We start from the raw sequence: 15,407 nt of genomic DNA on the forward strand, positions 1-15,407 counted from the left end.
GTCACCGTTCCGATGCTCCTCCCTCCGAGTCTGCCACCTAGAGACAAGGCCGTGAATCCCCGAGTTAAGCTAGATTTATACTCACCGCTCCAGTGCTCCTCCCTCCTAGTCTGCTCCCTTGGAGACAAGGCCGTGAATCCCTGAAATAATATATCTATCTTTAAGTTGGTATTTGCCAGAGACTCGATACTGTCTGTAGTTGAAATGGCAAAAATCACATGATTTCCAGAAGCCACCTTAACAGCTTGTTTGTGTGCAATTTTTAAAAATTATTGACTGAAAGTTCATAACATGTGCTTGGCATGACACCAGGCTGAGTTTGTTTCCCCTTTATTGGCTGCTGGGCCCATAATTCTTTTCCAACACTCCTTTTTCTCTAGCCTCAAAAAATCATCTAAAAGAACACTATTTAAGTGTAAAAGATCAGTGACCATTTGGCTAGTTTGCAGCTCACAGCTGGCATAAGAGTAATACAGGAGTTCAAATTCTGTAGATCATCGAACTGTCTTGTACATGGTACACACTTTGTTTACATCCTAGCTTCCCATGTCATTTTTAAATAACCTTTTTATAATGTAAAATTCTGATCTGTGTAATATTGGTAAATGGTTTTCCATTCTTCAGGAAGAGAAAGGATTTCCTTCATCACAATGGCTTTGGGCAGAGGGTTCACACCAGCAACATTATCTCCTCTGATTTCTCCACAGATGCTGTCAAACCTGTATTTTCTGTGTTGATTTCCAGTTTTCAGCAACTGCAGTTTTTAGCTTTTTGTCCCTATGTCACTGTTTACTTGTTGTAATCATAGGTCACCTGACAAGCAATTCTGATTCTCCAGGCCTTGTACATATATATCCAAAGTACATGACTAGTCCAGAGGTATCTCTGTTTATGCATGCATTTTTGTATGTGTAAACAATCTGGACTTGGGAATTGAAGGTGCAGTGTTGAAATGTTGTTGGTGGCAAATTGTGACAGGAATTCTGAAAGACTAGAAACGTATAGGTTAGCATGGTGAACAGGTAGATGTCAACTACATCTTGACACTAAGGGAAAGAAAATACATAAATTCTTTATATAATTTTAGGGGGTTTTACAGACATTTGTTGAGGAAATCAATTGAAGTATGTACATGGTGGTTGATGTATTCTGTTATGAACCCTGGCCAACTGGACTGAAATGATGGCCTTGGTTCTCTAAATTCCAATGTGATAACTGTAACCTTTTATAATAACACTGAGTGAATCTATGCTGCACCTTTTCCATTGCTTTTATATCTTTCCAATAGTAGGCTACCCAAGATTGAGCACAATACTCCAAATAACTACTTGTCCAAGCTCAACATTTCTATTCTATACCTCTAGATATAAAACTACTCAGTACATTTGCTATATTACAATGTATAAACTGTTGTGTTTAGATTGCTGTGAGACTATAGTAAGCACTCAAATGCCCCCAGTTCTGGACTTCACATGGCAATGCCATGGGGACCTTCTAGTGGTTCCACTGTAACAATATTCTCATTGCCTGGTTTTTTATGGAATTGGATTGAATTTTTCAAAAAAAAACCCTCCTTGTTTTAAAACTCTCCAGTTTTCTCTGTGGTAATTTTAAGTTGTTCAAATCTTAATGCAGCTGTGGATTTAGTGGGTATTACAAGCACTTGAGTGGTTGGTAACTGAATTTATGAAAGCAATTTGTTATAAAACTTACAAGGGGATCATTGGAGCACAGATGTAGCAGATTATTTGCTTTAGGGTCTGGGAAAGTTCTGCAAGATTTTTATAAATCTGCAGCATTCCATGAAACATTACAGGTCTTTAGTAATGGCAGCTGTGTTCAGGTTTAAATACTTTTAAATGTGACTACTTTGTTTAAAAAAAACAAATTAATGATGTTTCAACAATGGAGGTAGTATCTAGCATTACGCTGCCCAATTTGCAGGTTTGTAGGAAAAGAAGGTTAACTGTACATGTGGCTGCTGGCTAAATGTTTTGCAGCTATTTATGCCATTACTGAGCTTACAATGTATTATTTGTTAAGTAACCAATTAACTATTATGACCCTTTGGTAAGCAGTAGAAAAATAGTTTGCCTGGATTCATTGGTATCAGTACATAATGTCTAAGCCGGAAGTCTAATAAATTCTGAATAGAACCTTCACTTTGCGTGTGTGTTTCCATTGGCTAATGAAAAAGTCATATTGTGAGTGATCCTGTCTGCTCTATATTAGGGAGACCAAATGCATATTGGCAGACTGCTATGTGGAACATCTCCGTTCAATCCACAAGTATAACCCTGAGCTTCCAGTCACCTGTCATTTTAATTCTCCACTTTGCTCTCATGTTGACCTTTCTGTCCTTGGTCTCTTGCAGAGTTTTTTTTAACAATTACTTCTTTTGTTACGATCCCAGCTGATAATACTGGGCAAGTCAGATCCCAGAGTGAAACCTGGCTTGATAGATTCTAACCTTTTTTTAAGAAACCGTGGAGGTAAGTTACTGAATAAATTCGCAGGAGTCTGCTTAGGAACTTTTAACACACGGAATAAAGCACTTATTAAACAAGAGAAATGAACAATATTGCACCAGACAAAAAAATTGGAAAGATCTTGATACAAATGCAAGAAAATGATTAAAATATTCATTATTCCTTCACCCTAGCTATCTCTTTACAGAATTCAGAAAGATAAAACAATTCACCATACCTGTCTTATACTCTAATATTCAGGGTAAGTATGCAGTACATGTGAACCAACTGGCGAACCGTGGACAGGCACACCACACTCAAAAGTAAATGACAGATGTGACCAAAGCAGATCCTATGGATTTCTCAACAACCCACCCAGAAGCTTGTCACACCATGAGCCAACCGGTCTCTCAGAAACAGTTTTACTCATGAAGGTTTCCAATCTCCACATTTGAAACTTACCTGGGAATTCTCTCACCCTCTGAGATTTTTTTCTCTTGGATCTCGGCGTACACTCAAGCTTCACCTTCCATGCACATTTTCAGATCATCGGCCATGTCAAGCAGGACACCACTGCTCCAAAGGGTACCTTTGCCCTTATGGCCCGCAGCACAGAGTCACCCACCTTCAGCTGCTGTCTTGGATCTTCAGGCTTCTCTCGAGCCCACTTTGCTTTAAGTCTGCTTGCGCTCTCTTTAATTTGGAGCCTGTAGCCCTGCTCCTTTTTCTCAACTTTACATAATAAGATCTGTTGCTCTGTCCTTGTCCTTTACCTGGGACCTTTTTTTAGGACCTGTTTCTGCCCCACTCCCTGGTTTGGGATTATCTTTGTTTGGCGCCTTCTCTCTGTCGTCCCCCCATGTCCTGCTCCCTGGGATACCACTCTAATGGCGTGCCTCACCGGGTCACCTGACCTGCTGTTTAGTGCTGTTTCATTTTTCTCTTTTTCTTCACGCATGTGGGCAGGGCCGGTTCCCAGCCTAAAGGCACAAAAGTAGATAAACTGTACGGGTGTGGCCGTTTCCTGACCAGCACGTGTGCAGAAGTCCCGAGGCCTAATGGGACTGGAATTCCTGAACTCTGGATTTAAACTTCAGGTCAGTTTTTCCCCTTTTTTTGTTTCATAGTAATTGGGATGTGAGCATTGATGGCAAGGCCAGCATTTGTTGTCCTAACCTAATTGCTGAACCAGTGTAGTCCATGTGGTGTAGGCACACCTACAAATGACATTAGGGAGAGAGTTCCAGGATTTTGATCCACCAACAGTGAAAGGATGTTGTGTGAATTGAAGGTGAACTTTCAGGTGGTGATGTTCCCATGTTGGCCCTTGTTCTTTAGAGTTTGTGTGTTTGGGCTATTTGCTTAGCCTTGGCGAGTTGGCACAGTGCATCTTGCAGATGGTACACACTGCTCCAATGGTGAAGGGAGGGAATGTTTATGGTGGTGGTTGGGGTGCTAATCAAGCCTTAGGTGGTGTTGAGCTTCTTGAGTAGTTGAGCTATACTCAACCAGGCTTGTGGAGAGTATTCCTAACTTGTGCATTGTAGATGGTGCACAAGCTCTGGAGTCATTTGCCCCTGACTTGTTCTTGTATCTACAGTATTTGTATGGCTGACCAGAAACTGAACTGGACCAATAGTCAAGGCCCCTCCCACCAGAATATTGGTGGGGACTTCAGTAGGAATACCATTGAATGTCAAGGGGAGATGGTTATATTCTCTAGTTGAAGATGGCGATTGCCTGCGCATTTGTGCAGCACAAATGTTACTTGCCACTTATGATCTTAAGCTTTAATGTTGTCCAGGTCTTGCAGCATGTTTGACTTGCAAATGGTATTGAACATTGTGCAATCATCAGCAAACATCCCCACCTATGACCTTTTGATGGAGTGAAGGACATTGCTGCTGGGATTCCTCAGGGTGGTGTCAGTTGCTTCAATATCCTGTGGCTAGGATGAATGGCCTTCAACGACCACCACTTTGTGCTAGGTATGGTTCCAACCAATGGAGAATTTTCTCCCCTGTTTTTCATTTCAATTTTGTCAGGGCACCTGATGCCACACTCAGTCAAGTGTGCCTCGATGACAAGGGTAGTCACTTGGCACTTCATCCCTTGAATGCGGCATAGTCCCTCTTTGAAACAAGGTTATAATGTGGCCTGGATAATACAGTCTGGAGCTGTGTGGCTCTTGCGGAACTTAACATTGATGAGCAGGGTCTTGCTGAGTAAATGCTGCTTGATAGCACCGTTGATGATACCTTTCATCACTTTGCTTATCATCAAGAGTAGACTGATGATGATGCAAGGGAACGGATGGTATTTGGCCAGATACCTGGGCAATTTTCCACATTATTGGGTAAATGCCAATGTTGTAGCTGTACTGGAATAGCTTGGCTAGAGGCCCGGCTAGCTCTGGAGAATGTCTTCAGTACTACAGCCAGGATATTGTTAGGGCCAAGAGCCTTTGCTGTATACAATGCCTTCAGCTGTTTCTTGATATCATGTGAAGTGAATCGAATTGTCTGAAGACTGGCAACTGCATCTATGATGGTGGGGATATCTCTCTGTGGGAAGAGAAACAGGTCAATGACCTTTCATCGGAACAAGGAAAAGTTTGAATGCAATAAGGTTTTAAAGCAAGTGAAACTGGGGAGTGTTATAAAAAGAAAAAAAAGGAAGGTCTGTGATGTGGGTGGGGGGAGACATTTGAGATTAAATGACAAGGGTTGGTGATGCAAGGCTGAAGGGAGTGGGGCAAATAAAGATATAAAAGATGTCACGAGGAGATGTGAATAGTAAAAGGATGAACAGCTGAAGGTAAAGTAAAAGGAAAACAAGACTGCAAAAGCAAAACAGGGAAACAAATGGGGGCAAAGGTTACAGTCTGAAACTGTTGAACTATGTTGAGTCCAAGAGGCTGTATAATGCCTATTCAAAAGATGAGGTGCAGTTCTTCAATTTTGCATGGAGCTTCATTTTTCGGTTGAGGTGGCAGGCAGAGTGTTTTATTGAGCAGCCAGTTAATTTTGTTTAAAGAACGCAATGAACTGATAATTGTGCATATCCTGCGGTGTCGTACACTACAGGAGTCTGAGACCATGTATAATACCACCTATCTCCTCAAATATTTTGTCATGTTAGTTTACGCTTCTAAAGTATGTAAAAGATGTAAGTCATTTGAATAAAAGAAACAACCCCACAGAATGATTCCTTTTTAATTTGTGTCTAATTATAAAAAGCTGGATAATTCCTGAAAAGGGTTTTTCTTCTTTGGGTACGCGGGAACAAAATAAATCTACATCAGTAATTTTGCTGAGCTTAAGTTATTTTGTTCTGTACCGAGGGCAGCTCAGGAGTAGTGGTGAGTTGTGTATGTTTATAATACCACAGTTAAATGTTTCTGACCTCAAGTGCTAAATGAAACCAGAAGGACTTGATGCTCAACCGTTTTCTCTGGTTAAGAAACAAGTTTCAGTTACTTTACCTGGTCATACATGTTTAAGGGAGTACTGGTAGATTAAGAATGAAAAGGGTTTTATTCTAGATGCCTTGTAAGCCCACAAAGTTGAAGTTTAACTTATTCCTATGTTTCCAGCCTTTGAGCAAGCTCTATATGTAAGAGGTTCTCTTGAGACTAGTTAGTTGCGCCCCGTCAGCATTGCATAATTACCAGGTAATTTTTTTGTTCACAGCATTCGTATTCCTCACTTTGAGAGAAATGCACCACGGCTCGGGGGCCACAGGCAACTCCTTAGAAAAACTGCAATTTTCATTTTCTGGCCTTTGACATGAACGGACAACAAACCTCAAATGCAGCCATGTATTTCTGATAGGTTTCATACTGCATGTGAGGCCTGCTGCTGATTTGGTGGGGGGTGGGGGGGGTCTCAAAAATGGCATGCTTCACCTGCAATGAAAAGGCTATCAATTTAGACTATTACAGCACAGAAGGGAGTTGTGTTGCCCATTGAATCGGTGCTGGCTCTTTAGAAGAATAATTTAGTTAATCTCACTCCCCTGCTATTTCCCAATATCTCCGCAGTTTTTCTCCAATTTATCCAATTCCCTTTTGAAAGTTACTACTGAATCTGTTTCCACCATACTTTTGGGCAGTGCATTCCAAATACTAACCATTCATTGTGTAAAAATATTCTTCTTCGTATCACCTCTGATTCTTTGGCAGCCACATTGCATCTGTGCTCTCTGATTATCAGCATTTCAACCACTGGAAACAGTGCCTGTTTATTTACTCGATCAAAATCCTTCGTGATTTTAAACACCTCTATCAAATCTCTCCTTAACCTCCTCTGCTCTGAGGTGAAAAATCCTAGCTTTTGCAATCAATCCATGTAACTACATGTATTATGTTTCATGTCTGGAAGCATTCTAGTAATTCCTCATTGTACCCTTCCAAACCCTTCACGCCCTTCCAAAAATGTACACTCAGAATTGGGCACAACACTCCAGCTGGGGCAAAGTCTACATGTTGAACTCTGGCCAAAAAAAATATATTGAACAGCTTGGGGGTTTCTCGCAGATTAGACTGTTAAAATCTAGTGTGCTGTTCTGATTTTATCTTTTTTTGTCATGTCCCTCTTTAAAAACTGTGGCACGTTCTTTGTAGAGAAAGCTGCATGTTACCTACTGTGCCTTTATGTAAATGTTTCGCTCACTGCTTTATTGTCTGATTCAGATTCGCTCTGTTTGTTTCCTTCCTACCCACAGGAGCCCTCCACAATACCCCATCCCACCTGGTCTGTGCCCCTGTGACCCCCCCCAAACAATTTCTTCGTGCATGAACACGTTGAGGATTTTAAATCCAATCTGCAACTCTGCCATTGTAGTTTGGGCTGATCTCTCTCAACAAGGTAACTGTTGAACTGTGTTAGTTGCCCTTGGGGGCAGCAGTAGGATGCTATAAACCTCCATTCTCATGGATTATATGGGTTGGCGAAGGGCAGAATAAATTAACATGGATTCCTGCTTCCAATGCTGGCAAGTCACTTCTGCTGGTGTGTGTGTGCTCGATGTGGATGGGATTCAGTTTATCATACCTCCATTAATCTATAGGGGTTTACTGGCATTTGTTGCGTAAGCTTGTCCCAGAAGATTGTCAAGTTAATTGAAGTATGAAAAGGTAGAACCATGTGCTCACATGTCATTGCTTTCAGACAGGAGAAAAAAGTTGGAGTTGAGGAGAGAAAAGATAATCACTTTAAGTTTCTAGAAATTGACTTATCAATCCCGGCTGTGTTGATTATATGTGACTGATAGCTGGCAGTAACGGACCTAATGTAAACATACTGAATATCTTTCAAACATTGGAACCACATCTCCTTTCAATGAAATTCAGCTTTTAATTTTCTGTAGCTTCCTCATCTTGCTGACCCTTGCAACATTTCCCCTTTTTTAAAAGTTGCATTGTGTGACCTGTTGGTGCCTCCCAATATGTCATAGAACTGTACACTTTAAGACCTTATTTGTTTAATCTTAAATTATATACATTAAAAAAAACTACACAAAAATAGCCAACTTGGGACTCTGGCCCTGTTACAGTACGCTGATCAGTCGTTGGTGAGTGAGGGCAGTTAGCAATATGTCAGCTTTGTATCATGATGAACTTAGAAATCTTTTGGAATCCTTTTTAAAATACTTCATTAAATGTAATAACATGTTGCTCTCTTCTGGACTTTGTAAAATGATTCTTCAGTCATGACCCTCCAGAAGAAATTGAGAATCCTGATTCCACCCATCAAAAGTTCTACATTTTATCTGTGAGAAGAATGACATAGGAAATATCAACAAAATATTTTGTAACTACTTCATATTTCCTGTACTCAAGTGATCAGTTCCTTCTCGGGCGCTTTGACAGTGTTGGCTTGACCTGATGGACGCATTCATTACCTTTTCTGGTCCCCTGCAAGGAAGTATTGTGTTTTATTTATTGTTCCATTTTTATGAAAGTTGAAGGTGATGTAACTGAGTTTCAGTGATGCATTTGCAGTTTGTTTTTAACGTTAAATATTATATATTTACATTAAATGTTACAGCTTACGCAAGCAGTAGTAGTGGTCTGCCTAAGAGTAGGTCCTCTGCTCATTTCTCCATGGTCTTGCACTTTCTCTTCAGTTGCTCGTTGGAACCTCCCATTTTACAATTTTAAGTTGTCTAACATCATTACTCTCTTTCTTCCTTTTGGTATACATCCCTCTAATCTTCCTTCACTCGCCTCCTTCAAGTTTTCATGCCTAAAGAATGTGGCCTTGTTTGACCTTTCTTGATACTCACAAACAACCTTTCCTCTTCCACCATCCTGAGAACAACTACTTCATTGTTCTTGTGTTCTCCTCCGACTGAACCAGTCCATCCTCCTCCAGACCCACATATCACAGACTTTGGATGTCTACTTTCCTCATGGCCCACGCTTCAGTCCTGGGCACTCCAAATCACACTCTGATAATTATTTTCTGATCTATGCTCATTCCTATGCTAAGCATTTCTTTCTTTGGAGAATATGTTCTTTGCCATTGCCGTTCTAGCTCTGTTTCTTTATGGGAGTAGCCCACTTCAGACAAGATACTTCCCATGTACTTAAATTGTGAGACCTGACCCAGCTGTTGACCATTTATCTTGACCTCTGCTTTCCCACCATTATATCTTCCAGTCTTTATAACTTTTAATTTCCATTTGGTAAACTTTTAACACTTCTGTTTTTCTATCTTTCCTTCTATCCATTAGTATCTGTAGATCATATACTGTTCTAGCCACTAGGGCCTGTTGTCTGCACATCTCACTGTCTTCACCGATTGACCTCCTCCTTTGACATTTTCTGTACTTTATCTAGTACGTCTTTATCAGAATCAAAAAATTGAAATCCTTAGCCTAGGTCGGATAGAGAAAAGGTGCAAGGCTGTGAGGGGCCAAGTTTTGTGAAGCAGTTGAGAAAAAGTTAGAGGTTAGCACCAGTTCAGGAAGCAATTTCTATGAGCAGCGGGATGGATTGAAAAGTGCCTTCTTAGAAAGTGCTAAAGAAAACATTGGTGTGGTTAAAGGGAAAAGAATTAGAATCCATGGGTCTCAGAAGAAATGGTAAAGAAAATGAATGAGAGAATAAAGTGGAAGAACAAAAAACTAATGAAGGTAAACTAATGTGTAAAAAACTAAACAATGAGCTAAGAGAGGCTAGGCAGGTAAGACGGTGTTAGTGAGGAAAGCAGTGCAAGGAATTGGAAGAACGGACGCTGAGAAAATAAAGTAATCGGCTGGAAGGAGAGGTATGCATTACAAAGATGAAGTGATATTAGAGAGATGGTACACTGCTTATAGAACCTGAGAAAGTAAAGAATAGGTGGAATGAATACACCGATGACAAGCCAACAGAGCTAGAACCAGAGAAAGATGATGATGATTTAGGACCTGATCTTCTGGAGTGTGAAATATTTAAAGCTATAAAAGAACTGAAGGCAGGAAAAGTAAAAGGATATAATGAAATCCCCACAGAAATGATAAAAGGACTTGGGAGAGAAGGCAACAAAATTGGTTAACTTGTAAAAGGAAATATACACTAAGGGAGAGTAGTCAGAAGACGTTTCTTTGAGGAGTTTAGTGGACCCATTTGAGAAAGGGGCAAATACCATGAAATGTGAAGAGCGTCCCACCATAACTTTGATTACACATTGATCCAAGATAATGTTAAAGACCCTAGCAGATGGATCGGAAGCCAATGCGAGACATTACATCGACTTGAGATCAGTTTGGCTTTTGAAAGTCAGTGGTTTATTTCATTCATGGAAGATAACAAAAGGATTCCAGCATGGAACTGTTGACTGGTACTCAACTAGGTTAGACTGTATTTGTCAATCTTGTCTAAACTTTTGTAAAAAGACTTGTATGTATATAATGTCATTCACTACCTCAAGGTGTCCCAAAACACACTACGACCATTGGAGCACTTTCAGAATGGAGTTGCTGTTGTATGTAGGAAATAGCAATGTGATAATGACCAGATAATCTGTTTTACTGTTTGTTATTGAGGGATAAGTATTGGCCAGGGCTACACTGCTCCTTTTTGAAATAGTATCATGGGACCTTTTATGTCCACCTGAGATGGAGCCTCTGTTTAATGTAATCAAGTAGACGGCACTGCTGATGATCCAATGTTTTTGAAGTATTCAGCAAAGGATCTCTGACCGGCACCTCACATTTGATGTAGTACTTGTAACAGGTGCCGAATCTAAAAAGTCAAGTCAGAATTGTCCTCATGTTTGATCAGGCAAATAAATGCGCAAGTACTATTGGCATCCAGTAATTTAGGGACTGAAATTTGATGTTCGTAGGCACTTGGTGGTCTCATAGAGAAGCAGTGGTGACTTTTAGCTAGGTTAGTTATACAGGTAGAACCATGTTTTCTAAAACTAACAACAATGGCAAAACATTGATTTTTTTTTCGTGAAGCATCTATTATTCAATCATTTTGTATTGGGTCTGAAAGTCCGAGCATGTAGTTAGCACTATGTTTTGCTGCTGTCCAGTTGTAGTGTGGTGTGAGAAAAGTCTTTTTAAATAAGTTTTTGCAATCTCAGTTCAGTTCCTACCAGGCATGGTTGTACAGCATAAAACATTCACTCCCTCCACCACCAGTGCAAAGTGGCTGCAGTATGCACCATCTACAAGATGTACTGCAGAAACTTGCCAAGGCTCCTTCGACAGAATCTTCCAAACCCATGAGCTCTACCATCTAGAAGGACAAGGGCAACAAATGGATGGGAACACTTGCAAGTTTCCCCCGCAAGCCATGCACCATCCTGACTTGGAACTATATTGCCGTTCATTCACTATCGCTGGATCAAAATCCCAGAACTTCCTTCCGAACAGCACTATGGGTGTGTCTAGAGTGCAAGCTGAAAATGAGCAAAACAGATTGGCTAGTGAGATGGAAGTTTTCTAGAACCTGCAGCCTGTATGAAGATTAAATTGTACTTTTCACTTTCAACTTTATTGTAAAATATATTTCAGTGCTGTTTATGATCTTCTGATTATTAGTTCCATTATGACATTTGCTTACCTTGATGCAGTATTTCAATTAGTTGGGGAAAGTAGAATCAATATGTAATGAAAACATTTAGAAAAACCCAACTGTTTGTCCAGAAGTTAGAACACATACCTGAAAGCAACGTTTCTTTTTGACTGTCTTGGGGAGGAGAGCACATCATTGTTCATTCAAAACATGAATGAAAAGGAGAGATTAAAACTCTGAAATCTGCTATGTCAATATGAACAATAGGTAAATGAGGAATAAAATCTCCAGGCAACCTCAGGTGTATTACAAGAAGCATTGGCAATACTTTCTCATGATTGTTAATTGCTGTTCAAATTGCACTGCACATATTGATGCATAATGCATAGGGCTTATTGATCAGAGCTAATCATAGCATGAGTGACTTCCTATTGAGAAGAATTTTCCATGTAAGAAAAGAAGTGTGAATCACAGTTGATACTATATTTTATGTTTTGCTCCAATGCTGGTATTCTCAAGGCTATTGCTGCCTTACCAGAGTGTGTGGTTGCTTTTTAACTATTTGTCTTATAGCTACTGTTCCTGTAGTTATATGTTATTTAGAATTTTAGTAAGTTAACTAGCTACTAAGCAGCTTTACACTAGAGGCTTTTCCAATTTGTCATATGTGTAGCTTGCCCACCTTCCTCTTAACCAATTTTTCATAAGGGTTGAAGTACAATGATCCAGTTTGAAAATACTTAGATAACCTTCCAGCGGGCGACCTCACATTTTCTTTATAGCACCAAACTGACTTTCAGGAATGTTTAGGGCTGCCTTTTTATGTGGGAAAGCTGAAGGGTCAGTATAACAGCTATGCCCACAGTCAACTACATTTTCCCAACTCTCCCTTTTTTCATTGTGAAAAAGTAGAGCAGCCCTAGACCCTCAGCCTTAATTCTGGTCCTTTAAGGTAGGGCCTTTCCTTACCAGCCATTTAACTGCCCCACATGGCTTTGTGTATAGTAAGCATTGATGCGTTGAGAAAGATTTGATGCCATCTTCCACTTAAAGAACAGATTCTCCTGCACCCTACAAGAGTATCATTTGTTATGTCTAAAGGCATCATAGAATTCAATTGTAAATTTTCTTTGTTAAGGCACTGCCAATTGGAAAAGATTTTTCTACTTTGTCCTTCTCAAGGTTTCAAAAGTCTAAACTGGATACCTGGGAAAACACAATGCAAAGATGGGAAAAGATTTTGGTAAAGAAATCCCTGAGCAGATGAATGCTGAACACCATTCATTTAATGGAAAGCTTGTAATCAGTCTGATTAAATTCACCCAGATAGATATCAAAGATGGTGGGTTATGCTGGAGGTAAAAAGAAGAAATGTATGCCCTGGCCTAACTGATTTGGGACTGCAGGGAAATTCTAAAAATCTGAAGAGAAGTGTCTTTTGCTCTTAATTTACCAAAAAAAAGCATTTTTCCTTACTGGCTGATCACTGACCAGGATCCATATGTTGGGCTAGGTTGTTCTCATTATTGACCCTACAAAGCATTCTTTGAAACTAAAATGCCTGCTGATTCCAACTTCCATTTCTGTAATCATTTTGGCGAATGTATTATTTCTGGTCAGTGGTCTGATCTGAGCTATGGCCTTGGCCTACCCAGGTATAATTCACAAAACCTTCCCTTAAACTGATAGCCGAGAGGAATAAATATCAGCCAGGACACTTGGAGAACTCCACTGCTCTAATTTGATAGTGCTGTGAAATTTTTTCTGTCCACCTGTAATAATGTTACTGGTTTGCATAATTTAACTGCTCAAATTCACTGTTAAGAGATGCATTTTCTTGTTTTTGCTGAAAGTTGCATATATGTTTTCATGGTTTGCAGGGATAAAAACTCATTAGAATAATGCACTAAAATGTTAAACAAAAACAGAATTACCTGGAAAAACTCAGCAGGTCTGGCAGCATCGGCGGAGAAGAAAAGAGTTGGCGTTTCGAGTCCTCATGACCCTTCAACAGAACTTGAGTTCGAGTCCAGGAAAGAGCTCTTTCCTGGACTCGAACTCAAGTTCTGTCGAAGGGTCATGAGGACTCGAAACGTCAACTCTTTTCTTCTCCGCCAATGCTGCCAGACCTGCTGAGTTTTTCCAGGTAATTCTGTTTTTGTTTTGGATTTCCAGCATCCGCAGTTGTTTTGTTTTTTATCACTAAAATGTTATATTAGGGTCATGAGTGTTTCCAGAATTAGCTTCATTTTAGTTTTCTGCAATTTATTTGAAGAACCCAAAAATTATTAGCAAAGCAATTACAAGTTGTAACTCGTAACTTAAGGAAAATTTTTTTCACCCAGAGGGTGGTTGGAGTCTAGAACAAACTTCCTGAAAGGGTGGTGGTGGCAGGTTCGATTGAGGTATTCAAAAGTGACTTGGATTGCTTCCTGAAAAGAAAGAATGTGTTGGGTTACGGGGATAAGGCAGGAGAGTGGGACTAGGTGGAATGCTCTTTGAGAGCCAGTGCAGACTCAATGGGCTGAATGGCCTCCTCCTGCACTGTAAAGATATTGTCATATCGGAAAATTGACTAACGTTTAATATTAACTGGGAAGAAGTGATTTCCAATTTTGTTTTCAAAGTAAAAAAACTGTCACAAATAAGTTGTTCGTCTTTGTTTGCACACGGGTGGCAGTGGCATATTTTCTGAATAATATATTGACTGTGTAGTCATGTTAGAATACAAAAGCCTGGAATCACTCGGCATGTCAGACAGCACTTGAAACATTAACCTGATATTTCACTTTCCACAGATGATGATGCCTGACCTGTTGATTGTTTCCAGCACTTTTACTTCAGATTTCTAGCATCTGTCATATTTTGCTTTTCGCAAAGCTACATATATTTGTAGAGTGAATTCACTTGATTGGTTCTCAAGACAGCACAGCAACTATCCCACTTTTTCTAAAGAGTTTTATAGTTAAATCACTTTCTTATTTTGCTGGGGAGGGCAGAATAAGACTAAATGCTTCTGAGAAGTATTTTGTTCTACAACTCCTATGTGCCCTATTTAAACAAATATGCTATTTAAAACTTCCACATACATTCAACCTTCACACGCAAATAAAATTTATTGCTTTTATCTCAGCAGAGAAATCTCCAAGTGACAATCTGTTTAAAAAAAGCTTGTACCATGCTGCAAAGCTGACAATTTGATGATACCTCTTCCTCCTCCCGTACCACCCCTTCCATTTTTCGTAAGGATTTTAGATCTCTATCTTTTGTGATGCTTCTGTATTCTGTACATGTTAAACTTTTAATTTTTGTTTATATTACTCTTCACTGGGAAAGAACATTGTAGGCAGTTGCAGGAAACATTGTAACAGAAGTCCTGTTTGAAATATTAGATTTTTGGTGAAGTTTTATTTTGACTAGCTAGGCAGCAGTGGGAACTAAATCAGTGGCAAGTGGAAATCATCACGGGTTGGGGGGGCCTCAATTTTGGGGCAAACAGCTGAACTTTACTGCATATTTAATTCTAATGCACAAGGAAGAAAATAGTGCTCTTGTTTGTAAATTAGTATCAGATGTTGATTCTTTCCAGTAATTGGTATTCACATATCCATTTACACTGTCATATGGCCAATGTGAAACCTCTAAATGCATTAAGCGAGCTTGTTCATTGACGTTATCCATGGGACAAGGCAGTTCTAACCTGCAGAGAGATGAAGGACAGTCCCAGTTAGATGCACACCTCTGACTGCTGGATTAAACAGGGATTTGAGTCAAAGGAGCATTCAAAAACACAGGTGCTGAGAAATATTCAACAATGACTTGTACGACTGGTGTGAAGATGTTGAAACCATCTTGGACTAAATTTGCTTCAGCATTAGGGACAAAGATGTCCATCTTTGGAATTTTGTAATCAGCTCTGATAC

The 15,407-nt window shown here is 39.8% G+C and overlaps 1 protein-coding gene across 5 annotated transcripts in view; it reads left to right on the plus strand.

The window, feature by feature from the left end:
• Positions 1–15,407, plus strand: part of LOC121286953 (casein kinase I) — a 106,179-nt gene that overhangs the window by 31,350 nt on the left and 59,422 nt on the right. The window contains exon 2 of one of the 5 annotated variants that reach the window (XM_041204292.1): positions 14,618–14,726. The exons of the other annotated variants lie outside the window; for them this stretch is intronic. The gene's annotated coding sequence lies outside the window, so the exon portion shown is untranslated. The remainder of the gene's footprint in view (positions 1–14,617; positions 14,727–15,407) is intronic. 5 annotated transcript variants of the gene reach the window in all.

This window comes from Carcharodon carcharias, chromosome 14, assembly GCF_017639515.1.
Source record: "Carcharodon carcharias isolate sCarCar2 chromosome 14, sCarCar2.pri, whole genome shotgun sequence".
Classification (NCBI taxonomy): Eukaryota; Metazoa; Chordata; class Chondrichthyes; order Lamniformes; family Lamnidae; genus Carcharodon; species Carcharodon carcharias.